The sequence below is a fragment of the Oryctolagus cuniculus genome, chromosome 20 (assembly GCF_051225735.1).
Source record: "Oryctolagus cuniculus isolate XC-2025 breed Fujian yellow rabbit chromosome 20, ASM5122573v1, whole genome shotgun sequence".
NCBI classification, from domain to species: Eukaryota; Metazoa; Chordata; class Mammalia; order Lagomorpha; family Leporidae; genus Oryctolagus; species Oryctolagus cuniculus.
The window spans coordinates 41,646,559-41,658,663 of record NC_142886.1 but is presented as its reverse complement, the minus strand read 5'-3'; the positions used below and the strand labels follow the sequence as shown (position 1 = coordinate 41,658,663).

The window sequence follows — 12,105 nt, the reverse complement described above, 5'->3', positions numbered from 1 at the left end:
GATTTGTATCCACTTGGGACAAAGTTTTTATGACCCTAATACTCAGTGTGACATTTTTCATAGTCCATGTTTTTCAAACAATGCCTATGGCAGGAAACAACATTCTCTGTATGTTTTATGGAATCTATGTATCATCATTCACAATGGTGCTCATCCAAGTAAGTAGCTAACTGCTGGGGAAAAAATTCCCAAACATTAGTGGTTCACAGAATAAATTTTATTTTCCACTCACATCCTACTCTAACCAAGGATAGTAGGCTGCAGGGAGAACCTTGTTCCATGAAGTCAATCCAGGACACAGGCTTATCTCACTGCGCAGTCAGCTTTGGCATGGTTTCATCATCTCCCAAGGTTGTCTAAGAACGGGAAGAGGGAGAAAAGAGTGAAAGTCCACCTGTTTTTGGTTGCCCAGATCTAGAAATCTTTTTCTGCTCAAATCCCATTGTCCAGAACTGGTCACAAGGCCTTACCTAAATGCAAGAGAAATGGGTAAATCACTCTAGTTGTGCACCCAATAATAGGGATTGATTTTCAGTGACAGCATCCATGACACTGTTGTCAGTTTCTGAAGCAAGTGCCCAGGACTGCACCTGTTAAATTGGGGACACACACGGCCGGCGCCGCAGCTCAATAGGCTAATCCTCTGCCTAGTGGCGCCGGCACACCAGGTTCTAGTCCCAGTCGGGGCACTGGATTCTGTCCCGGTTGCCCCTCTTCCAGGCCAGCTCTCTGCTGTGGCCAGGGAGTGCAGTGGAGGATGGCCCAAGTGCTTGGGCCCTGCACCCCATGGGAGACCAGGAGAAGCACCTGGCTCCTGCCTTCAGATAGGCGCAGTGCGCCAGCCGCAGCGCACCGGCCACGGCGGCGGCCATTGGAGGGTGAACCAACGGCAAAAGGAAGACCTTTCTCTCTCTCTCTCTCTCACTGTCCACTCTGCCTGTAAAAAAAAAAAATTGGGGACACTCACAAACAAAAATAATGTTCAACAAGTAAACAAGCGAATGAATGAATGAATGAATGGCTATGTCTAGACTTTTGGCATTATCTTCTTCTAAGGCAGAGAGCAGGAGAGAAAACATTTGAAAAAAGCAGAACTCTGCCACCCCCTTTGTATTCATATGACCATTTATATTTGTGAAATTATTTCACAAGCATTCTAAAAGCGCATGTTCTTTTGAAGATAGGTTTTCATTCATTGAACAAATATCTGAGTGCATGTATCAGCTGCTATACTATGAACCCAGGAAATAGAGGTGCAAGTCATAATTCCTGCCAGTGGTAACTCACATAGAATGAGTTTAGTAGGAAGAAGGAAAAGAAACCAATAGTCACAACTTTTGTGTGGGTGCTATGATAAGGGTGGGGGTGGACTGGAGTGAGACCACCAAGAAAGGTTATCTGTTTTAATCAGGGATGGGCATGGGGGGGTTTCATTTCCCAAGAAAGATGATCCATCAGCTGCATGAATACAAGTTTGCCAGTGGATGCCCTCGGGAGAGAGGTAAAGGGAACAACATGTAAAAATTTAACAATTTGGGGAACTGCAATTAGTTTAGGTGGTCAAAAACGTGTAGTGGTGGGTAGTAGAGTTGATACTGGAGGGGCAGGCCTGGGTTGAGTCACAAAGCATTGCATTAAATGAAGAAAGAATGCATGGAAATCAGGAATCAGGATTACTGAGTTGTTTCTATCAATTGAAAAGAATCACCATATATTAAAATCTAAGCAGTGTGCTACATCAACCAAAATATATTTTCCCCAGATCTGCCTCAAATAATATAATATTGGTAACATTAAAGAGACAAAAGCTCACTCGTGTTACTACAATGATCCTTTTATGGGAAGAGGTGAAACACAAGAGCACAAAGAAAGGTATAAAATGTCCTTCATTCTTCTCAATGGTAGCCTTACTTCTGAGAGTCGAACAGGAAGGAGGCCCGTCTCAAGGAAAACAAAGGAAGTGATTCCATGATTTTGCAAGAACTGTGTCTGTCAACAGAGCGGATTCTTCTGAGAAAGCTTTTTCAGATGGACTGTGGAAGAAAATGAGAAACAACTCCAGGAGTGTCTGTTCTTGGAATTTCTTCTTTTTTTAATGTATTTTTAAAAGCTTATTATTTATTTGAAAGGCAGAGCAATGGGGGTATTGGAGGGAGAAAGAGACGGGGTGGGGGAGAGAGGGAGGGAAAGAGAGAGAGAGGGAGAACTTTGATCTGCTGGTTCACTCCCCAAATGTCCACAATGGCTGGAGCTGGGCCAGGTCGTAGGCAGGAGCCAGGAGCCAGGTCTGGTGCCTACCAGGGTGTATATTAGCAGGAAGCTGGACCAGAAGTGGGACTCTATCCCAGGTACTCCAATATGGAATGTGGTTATCCCAACTGGTGGTTTAACCCCCCAACCCCACCCCGTGCCACAACACTTGTTGCCTGCTCTTAAGAGGTTGTTAAAATTGTTCACTTAGGGAACCAAGGACTCAGTCCATAGTCACTGAGCATTTGGGCATTCATTCATTCTTCAGTGAGCACATCTGAGTGACACTTTTGTGCCCTACACCATGTTGGGTGCTGCTGAGGGGTAAAACATAGGTAGAGATATGGTCTTGTCCTCGTCCTCCAGGGCTTCAACCAACACATGAATCTGGAAGTTTCTAACCAATAATGTGCTCTACTTAAAGGTCAAATGAGACAGAGACATATAGTGCCAAATATATAGTATACACAAAAGTCATTACAATTTCTTAAGATGTCTCTCTCTCTCTGTGTATGTATGTGTATAAATACATATACACTCACATATAGCCACCGGTGGTTGGTTGACCCTTAGTTTTCAATTCTAAAGTGAGGAAAACAACAGCTACATTGGGGTTGCCAGGATTAAATGACTCATATGAAAGCTTTGTGTAAACAGCACAGAACTGTGCAAACATTGGTGATAAATTATTGAAGGTGAACGCACTGGGAATTTCAAGTGTTTGCTGAAACACTCACATCCAAGGATTGTGACGGGCATTTCTCAAGAAGAGAGCTCCAGGATCAAATCTGGGAGACGTAGGATTAAACACAGTAAAGCATGGTTCTTGGATCTGTGGGTCTTAGGGAAGGCAATTATACTGTGCCTCTGTCCCCAGATTCATGTGACTTTGGGGTGCACCTCCACCCTCACTCCAGCATCCCCAGAGCCTGGGGATTGTGCGAACTCACTTTAGGAAAGATGGCTCTGCAGAAAGAAAAACATTAACCCTCACTCCGATGGACAATCTATCAGCCTCTCCAAAGACGAGCCGTTCAAGAAATAATCTGGAAATTCACCCAGCTGCTGTGCAAGCACAGTGTTGAGATTTCCAGAACCGGAAGTACCTTTTTTTTTTTAAAGGGGTCACAAATCCCTTACCAGGGTTGGCGGCAGGGATAAGGGGCTAGGGCGCAAGGCGCGGTGGTGGACACCTTGAATATTCCTTCCAAGGCACTCACTGACAGCAAGGTGGTGGGAGCAGGTGTCAGGCAACCAAGTGAGGAGACTCGGGCTGATCCTCAAACTTCACAGTCAGACTTCCTATAAAAAGACTAAAAGTCAAGTAGCCACACTTCTCCACCTGTAAGAAAAAAACGTCGGCACGTCTCCGGCAGGAAAGACCACGCCTCCGTCTTCGGTTGAGGCACCTTCACCAGGCCAGCGGCTTTCTGCTACCTGCGCTGTCCCTCCGGAGCCCCCAGCCCGCCGCAGGTGCGACGCGCTCCGCGCCACCTGTCCCGAGGGCGCAGGCGCAGCGCGCTCAGGTAGGCGGCGGCCCCGCCCCTCGCGCGCACCTCCCGCCGGGCTGGGCGGGGCTGCCCGGGGACCGCGCGGGGCGCGGGGCGCGGGGCGGCAGCTCGCGGAGTCGGCGTGGCCGCCCGTGGTCGAGGCAGAGCGCCCGCTGCCCGGAGCAGGTACGCGGCCGCGGCCGCCAGGCGCAGCCTCAGCGCGGGAGAGGGCTGGGGAGGGCCCGGGAGGGCCGCGCGTGGGGCGCCCTCGCGCCTCGGGACGCCGCCGGCCGGGTCCTGAGAGGTGCGTGGCGGGCGGGTGGGGCAGAGCCCTCCTGGCCCCCGGCCGCCGCGCCGCGTGGCCGTGGAGCACCCGCTTTCGCGCGCGTGTTTGTGCGTCCGTCGTCGTCTGTGACTCGCTCCTTCAGATGTCGCCCCGGGTCTGGGGTCTCCTCAGACACCCGCCTGGCCGAGGCCTGAGGGAGGGTTAGGGCCCGCGACGGCTCCCCGGGGAGCCTGGAGGGGCGGGGGGCGAGGGCGGGACCCCCGACGGGAGAGAGGGGCGGCCCCAGGCTCGCGGGTGAGGCTGCGCGCGCCCCCCGCCCCGGCCCGCGGTGGGCTGCGGTCCCGGGAAGGCACGCGGATCCCGCTCCCCGCGAGGTCCGGCGCGAGCAGCTGAAGCCCAGGGTTTTCATCCGGGGTATTTCTGAGGCGCTGTGCGTTGGCGAAGGGGTGTCAAGGTGTCACCTTGCTCAGGTGTTTGCAAACTGCCGTCCGGTCAGCCAGGTTTGGGATCCGACTTCCAGGTCCCGCGCTTCTCAGCTGTGGTTTCCCTCGTAGGAGGAGACCATGGATGAGTTGTGGGGCGCATGGCACCCCGATAGGACGTCCGGACAGAGATGGGGCGGGTGCCAAGCCAAAGGCCTCGATGCCTTTAGAATGGTTAAAATATGGTGTGTAGTGGGATTGCTTTTGTAGTTACAACAATATTCTGATTCTCACTCCAAGAGGCAGGTCCTAGTGTTGTGCTTTTCCTAATTAATGCCGACTTTTAAAAAGTAGGCCTGGAAAATATTGTGAATTAATCAGAACAACAATAAAATCCTGTTTACCCGTTTAATATGTTGATAGGCGACTTCGCGGTTAAAATTTAGGTTTTCTAGGAGGAAGTGTTCCTTTTGCTTGCCTTTGAGAGCTAGAAGCCTGGACAGTTTGCCTTTTATCACCTGTGCTGTGCTTTATCGTTTTTGCTAATTAATTTGAGTTACTTCATATGGTGGGGAAAGAACCTTAGTAAAAGTTCATCCTATTTAGCTCTTCGAGAAAAATTTTTCGAGTATGCCTTGTATTTTATTGGCTTCAGCTGAATAGTTGTGGTGTATTTATGAATAAAACTAATAAGCTGAGAGATTAATTCAGGTTGAGAGAAAAGGAGTTGGAAAATTTTGTAGGACATCTGGCAGTGCTGTCTAGTTGGCAGTTAAAAATACTGGTATCTGGTTTTTCTGAAGTTAATTTCAGTTATAGAGGTTGGAAGCAGCAGTGGATTTGTGATAGTTAATCCTGTTGGGGTGTAAAAGTACAGAAGAAGAACTGGGATGGAAATGCCAGTATTAAGTGAGGGGTACAGACAGCGCTGGAGACCAAGGAGGAACGGTCCAGAAAGAGGAAGACTAGGGGACGGTGGCTTTGCAGAAGGTAGGAGAGGAAAGAGTTTGCTTTTTAGTTTTGCTTTGTTTTAAAGATTTAGTTATTTGAAAGGTAGAGAGACAGAGACAGAGAGAAATTGATTTACATCTGCTGGTTCATTCTCCAAATGGTCGCGGAAGTCAGGACTGGGCCAGACTGAAGCCAGGAGCAAGAACTCCATCTGAGACTCCTACGTGGAGTCATTGTCTCCTACTTGGGCCGTTGTCTGCCTTCTTAGGTGCAGTAAAAAGGAGCTGGGTCAGAAACCGAACAACCAGGACTGAACCTCACTCTCCGGTATGGGATATGGGATGCCATCATCGCAAGAGGTGGTTTAACCCACTGTGCTACAGTGCTGGTCTGGAGGAGAGTGGGGGAGTTTTAATGAGGAGAAAAGTCTGTCTAGGAGCCAAATGAGGCAGTGGGATCAGGAAGTTAGGAACTGATGAAGCGCCTATTGACTTTGGATAGTTAGGAGGTGATTAATGACCTCAGCAAACTTAAATGGCAAAAGCTGGATTTGAAGTGTGCCTGGAAGAAGCGGCGAGAAGGTGTGTAGAATCCTTATTTTGAGAAACATTATTTTGACTCTGCAAATGCTCCTCTCTCAGGGTTCAGTAGCAGGAACTGAGAGAAAGTTGAACATAGTGAACTGTTGATAATAAAATCTTTCATCTCCCTCCATTCAAACTGCAAATACTTATTCTAGTGGTCGTTTGGTGTGTTGGGTTCAGGTGTTATCAGTGTTCACATCACACGTACAAACTGCTGGGCTGTGTTTCACCTGTGTTCCAGTACGTTCATAGTCTGCACTTGCTTTCAGTCATGCGATTCTTTCATGTACGGCTCAGTGATTCTTAAAATCGTAGAGGTAAGTCGGGCATTTTCACTAACTCAGTGTCAAGGAATACATCTGTTGGGGCCTTTGCTTTCATTATTATACATTCGAGGGAAAATGATCTTAGTTTAAAATTTGAGTTCTACTTCAGTCTTTATTGAAAGTTTAATTTTTTTTATTCTACAGTTCAGACAAGTAGTTTAGTGAGTATTTGCCTTTGGAATATGAATAGAATGATTAAAGCATTAATGAAGATGTGGAGAGACTGGAACTTTCATACTTTGCTGGTGGAGTATAAGTTGGTGCATTTTGGAAAACTTTTTGGCCATATCTATTAAGATGAAACATACATAAACTATGCCCAAATATATACTCAATAGAATTACAGAAAATGCAAACAAATGTGACAAAAACCTCATTAGTGGTTGCTTGGGAATGGAATGAGGAAATGTAGAGAGGAATGAATTTAAAAGGGGCAAGAGAAGATGTGGAGGATGGCGGACATGTTCATTTCCTTCGCTGTGATGAATGCTTTCCCCAGTGCGTGCAGATGTCAGGCTCATTTAGTTGTACATTTTAAGGATGTACTTATTGGGAGAAACTCAACATTTAAGTATATTTAACCCCTTTAAATTCTATAGTTAGGTTATGTAATGAGATTATGGGAAATTTTTATTTTCTTCATGTAGCTTTCTTTGTTTTTCATCTTTTGTACCTCAACCATGTGTTTCCTTAATTTTTATGTGCAAGACAGTGCTTCTGATATATCTACAGATTTACAGAATACAAAAAAAAAATCTCTGTACCCAGCTCATTTTTGAGAAATAATGCATAACATTTTTGAAGCTTCCCTGTATATATTCTCCTTGATTCTATATTTCTCTTTCCACTTTCTTGATTTTCTGTTTATTACCACACATGTAAGCACTCCTAAACAATGTATTGTTTAGTTTTATCTATTTTGGAATGTGTAAATGTAAGTATATGACTTCTGTGACTTTTTTGCACATGACTAATTTATGATATTTCTCCTTTCAAATAGGTAAATCTTTTTTTTTTTTTTAAAGACAGAGTTAGAGGATGGAAGAGACAGGGGGAGGCATCGTCTATCCACTGGTTCACTCCCCCAGAGAGCTGCAACAGTCGGGACTGGGCTAGGCTTGAAGCCAGGAGCTTCATCCAGGTCTCCCCTGTGGGTGCAGGGACCCAAGCACTTAGGCCATCTTCTGCTTTCCTAGACACACAAGCAGGGAACTGAGTCGCAAGTGGAGCAGCCAGGAATCAAACTGGCACCCACTACCTGCTAAACCACAACACCAGCCCCATATTTCCCCAAGTTGATGTGTTATAATTTGTTTTTCCATTCTGTGACTTTCCTACTGTTTGTCTATTGTTTTGATGGATATTTAGGGTATTTTCAGTCTTTAAAAATTTTTTTTTTTGCGGGCCGGCGCCGTGGCTCAATAGGCTAATCCTCCACCTTGCGGCGCCGGCACACCGGGTTCTAGTCCCGGTCAGGGCGCCGGATTCTGTCCCGGTTGCCCCTCTTCCAGGCCAGCTCTCTGCTATGGCCAGGGAGTGCAGTGGAGGATGGCCCAGGTGCTTGGGCCCTGCACCCCATGGGAGACCAGGAAAAGCACCTGGATCCTGGCTCCTGCCATCGGATCAGCGCGGTGCGCCGGCTGCAGCGGCGGCCATTGGAGGGTGAACCAACGGCAAAAAGGAGGACCTTTCTCTCTCTCTCTCTCTCTCACTGTCCACTCTGCCTGTCAAAAAAAAAAAAAACAAAAACAAAAAAAAAAAAAAAACAAAAAAAAAAAATTTTTTTTTGCTTTTTGCTATTAAAAGCTGTTTGGTTTTTATCATTCTAATCCATGTCTCTTTGTGTGCTAGGATTTCCTAGGCCTTTCGTTAATCAATTTTTTTTAGATAATACTGAATTGCTTCGTGAAGTGATTATACTGGCTTGTACCTTCACAAGCAGTGTACAGGTGCTCATTTTGTTCCTTTTTTCAACAGCAGTTAGGACATTTGTACATGTATGAATGCTTGAATTGTTTCATCTTGACAATTTGGTGGGTGAGAAATTTTATCCCATTGAGGATTTAATTTATATTTCCTTAACTGATGATGTTGAATCTTATATAGTTCTTTTTCTGTGAAAAATCTCTTTTTCCTATAATTTTTGTCTTTCAAACATTGATTTCTAGAAGTTCTTCATATATTATGGATATTAATCCCTTGTCACTTATGCAGGTAGCAGATATCTCTTTCTCAGTGAGTAGTGTGTCTTTCATATTTATATATTTAATCCATGAAGAAGTTTTTATAAAAAAAATTTTTGTGTGGTGTGATGTTAGGATCTAGCTTTGTTTCTTTTTTCCACATGAGTAATCAAATTTTCCCAGCAAATTTATTGAATATTCTGTTTTCCATTCCATAAATCTGTAAGTATCATATGTCAAGTGTCTCTGTAACTGGATATGTTTCAGGGTTATTTTTTTTTTTTTACCTGTTTATCATTATCACAGTCCAATGTATAAAGAACCTTGAGAGGCTGGTGCTTTGGCATAGTAGGTTAAACCTGTGCCTGTGGCACTGGCATTCCATATGAGTGCCGGTTCAAGTCCCAGCTGCACCACTTCAGATCCAGTTCCCTGCTAATGGCCTTGGAAAGCAGTGAAAGGTGGCCCTAGTGCTTGGGCCCTTGTACCCAGGTGAGAGACCCAGAAGAAGCTCCTGGCTCCAGATCAGCCCAGCCATTTTGGGAGTGAAACAGCGCTCTTCCTCGCTCTGTAACTCTGCCTCTTAAATAAACAAATATATTTTTTAAAGAACCTTTACTTGGAGTATAATGTTATTCAATTCTTTGATACGTGCTATAATTACCTGAGGTCGCAAATAATACTGAAGCTACTCTGATGTAACTCTGTCTGACTTTAGTTTTTGCAAATCTTGTCCTAACTCACTAAAGTTCTTTTTAACTTAAAAAGTAAATATGGAATTTTCATTTGAGGAATATAGTAAGTTACACTGAAAACAGCTTACATTGAAAAAGCTAAGAATGCTGTATTTCAGAAACAATTTAAAAAGTTCGGAATTAACATGCCAAAACCTAAGGTAAAGCTGAAAATACGAGAAAAGAATTCTTAAGTCTTATTTGCTTCAAGGGTATTTACTAAACAGGGAGACTTGATAGATTTAACTAGATATTTGGTGAACTTGTAGCAATCTAGGGATAGTCGAAAGTCAGCCCAAGGCTCATTCAAGGTAACAGGAGACTTTCTGTATCTAATTCTGGGATCCCAAAAGGCTGTGCTGTATTGAAAGTTCACTCTGCTTCCTTCAAGGGACTGCAAGGAAAATGGCCTCTGTGCCAAATAAAATGGAGAGAAAAGCCTATCCTTGGAAAGTTACAGCCACCAAGCAGACTGGCAGGGTGGGGAGTCCAGTATCGCCTTGGTGGTCTAAACAAATTTCATGATGTGAATCTTTTTTTTTGGGGGGGGGGGCTGGGTGGGGAGGCAGCCATTGTGGTGCACCTGATGAAGCTGCCACCTGGGACTCTGATTGCCTGGGTTGAAGTCAAGCCCCCACTTCTGGTTCAACTTCCTGGTAATGCACACCAAGAGAGGCAGCAAATGATGTCTCAGGTGCTTGTATTCTGGCAACTACGTGGGAGACAAATGGAATTCCTGGCTCCTGACTTCCACCTGCCTCAGCCCCAGTTGTTGAGGACATTTGGGAAGTGAACCAGCAGATGGAAGATCTCTCTTTGTCTCCCTTTCTCTTTTGCTCTGCCTATCAAATGAATGAAAATAAATTTTTATAAAGGAAAGGGCAAAGCAAATTTTTAGATATAATTTTACATATAAATTTTTTAGATATAATTTTTACATATAATTCACATACCGTAATACCTCTTTAATGTATTTAATTCAGTGGCTCTTCATATATATTCATGAAGTTGTGCTTCCATCCACTGGTTTACTCCTCAGTTGGCTGCAACAGCTGGAGCTGCGCTGATCCGGAGCCAGGAGCCAAGAGCTTCTTCTGGGTCTCCCACACAGGTGCAGGGGCCCAAGAACTTGGGTCATCTTCTACTGCTTTCCCAGGCCACAGCAGAGAGCTGGATCAGAAGTGGGTCTTGAACTGGTGCCCCCATGGGATGCTGGCACTGCAGGCAGCAGCTTTACCCGCTCCACCACAGTGCTGGCCCCAGAGCTATGGTTTCTAAGAGTTACTGTTTTTAACAGCAAAAACAAAAACCACAAAACCAGATTTTGGTCTTGATTTCAATGAAACAACGATTAAAAAATGTTAGGACAATAGGGGAAATTTGAACACCAGCTGGAAAGTTAGTAACGTTTTTATATGTGGTAGTACTATTATGATTATGTTCTTATGTATACCTTTAGAAATATTTGATATGTTGTAATGTATTTACAGGTATGTATTTTTTAACACTTGAGACAATTTTTATTAAATATATAAAAGCAAAATAAGCAAGCTCTAAGAAGTAAGCTGGGGCTACATAACAGCATTTCTTTAGAGAGCAGTACAGCACCATAAGGTTAACTCAGATTTTAACAGCTATCCACGTTTTATGCTTCTCTTAGTTGTTTTAAGGTCTACCCAGTCATACATCTAAGAAATTTTTATTCTCCAAAATACATAAACATGGTAACCAAAGAAATCTAAATATTAAGAAAAAGCAGTGTATAAATGAACATACAGGAGGGCCGGCGCCGTGGCTCAATAGGCTAATCCTCCACCTTGCGGCGCCGGCACACCGGGTTCTAGTCCCGGTCGGGGCGCCGGATTCTGTCCCGGTTGCCCCTCTTCCAGGCCAGCTCTCTGCTATGGCCAGGGAGTGCAGTGGAGGATGGCCCAGGTGCTTGGGCCCTGCACCCCATGGGAGACCAGGAAAAGCACCTAGATCCTGGCTCCTGCCATCGGATCAGCACGGTGCGCCGGCTGCAGCGGCGGCCATTGGAGGGTGAACCAATGGCAAAGGAAGACCTTTCTCTCTGTCTCTCTCTCACTGTCCACTCTGCCTGTAAAAAAAAAAAAAAAAAAAAAAAAAAAAAATGAACATATAGGAGAGATGTGATTCAGTCTTGGGCATGTCAACATGTTCTGTATATCTTGTACAAGTGTGTATTAACTCAGGACAAAATTCAACCCCATATCATATATGGTTAGAACTATTTCTCCAAAGCCAGCATAACACATAGCAGTTATTTACTGCTTTTAGACATTTAGCTTTACAGCTCTGAATGTCCTCAAGTTGTTATCAGGAAGCTAGTCAATACATTCAGAAATAGAACTATGTTTTTTCTTTCAGTTTCACTCTAGAGTAGTCATTCAGAATCATCTTCCAAGCTATATTATCAGTACCAGAGACTTATTAACTGCTGGTCCGACTGTCAATTAATGATTGGTTTGAGCACAAGAGCTTAAAATTATTTGAGGCTGACATCGTTTACAGAAAGGAGATATGAGTATTTTATGAACAATGCTAGATAAGGCATCAATATTTTTCATTCCCCTCTAAAAGTGTTTTAAAATATCTTTGCCATCAGAATTTCTGACTTAGAATTCTATTGCCCAACTGATTATTGATATATACACATTTATGGATATTAAATGATACAAATAAGTAAATATACATGCATGCTTTTTTAAAATTTATTTATTTATTTATTTATTTATTTATTTATAAGAGTTACACAGAGGAGAGGGAGAGAGAGAGGGCTTCCATCTAATGGTTCACTCTCCAGTTGGCTGCAGTGGCCAGAGCTGAGCCGATCTGAAGCCAAGAGCCAGGAGCTTCCT

The 12,105-nt window shown here is 44.5% G+C and overlaps 1 protein-coding gene and 1 long non-coding RNA gene across 10 annotated transcripts in view; one reads left to right on the top strand and one right to left on the bottom strand.

The window, feature by feature from the left end:
• Nucleotides 1-206: 206 nt before the first annotated feature.
• Nucleotides 207-3,529, bottom strand: LOC149120152 (uncharacterized). Of its 3 annotated transcripts, XR_016226864.1 has the most exons (4): nt 3,391-3,513; nt 2,988-3,216; nt 1,912-2,033; nt 207-356 (listed from the first exon to the last, which is right to left on the bottom strand). It is a non-coding gene; the product is annotated as an uncharacterized LOC149120152 (long non-coding RNA). The 3 variants fall into 3 exon arrangements; XR_016226863.1 differs by lacking the exon at nt 2,988-3,216 and having other exon boundaries at nt 3,391-3,529; XR_016226862.1 differs by lacking the exon at nt 3,391-3,513 and having other exon boundaries at nt 3,201-3,339.
• The window catches only part of TC2N (tandem C2 domains, nuclear), a 39,158-nt gene continuing 30,098 nt past the window's right edge, over nt 3,046-12,105 (top strand). For 3 of the 7 annotated variants that reach the window (XR_016226861.1, XM_051826453.3, XM_089322713.1), the window contains exon 1: nt 3,787-3,926. The gene's annotated coding sequence lies outside the window, so the exon portion shown is untranslated. The other 4 variants (XM_051826454.3, XM_089322710.1, XM_089322712.1 and 1 more) reach the window with 4 other exon arrangements.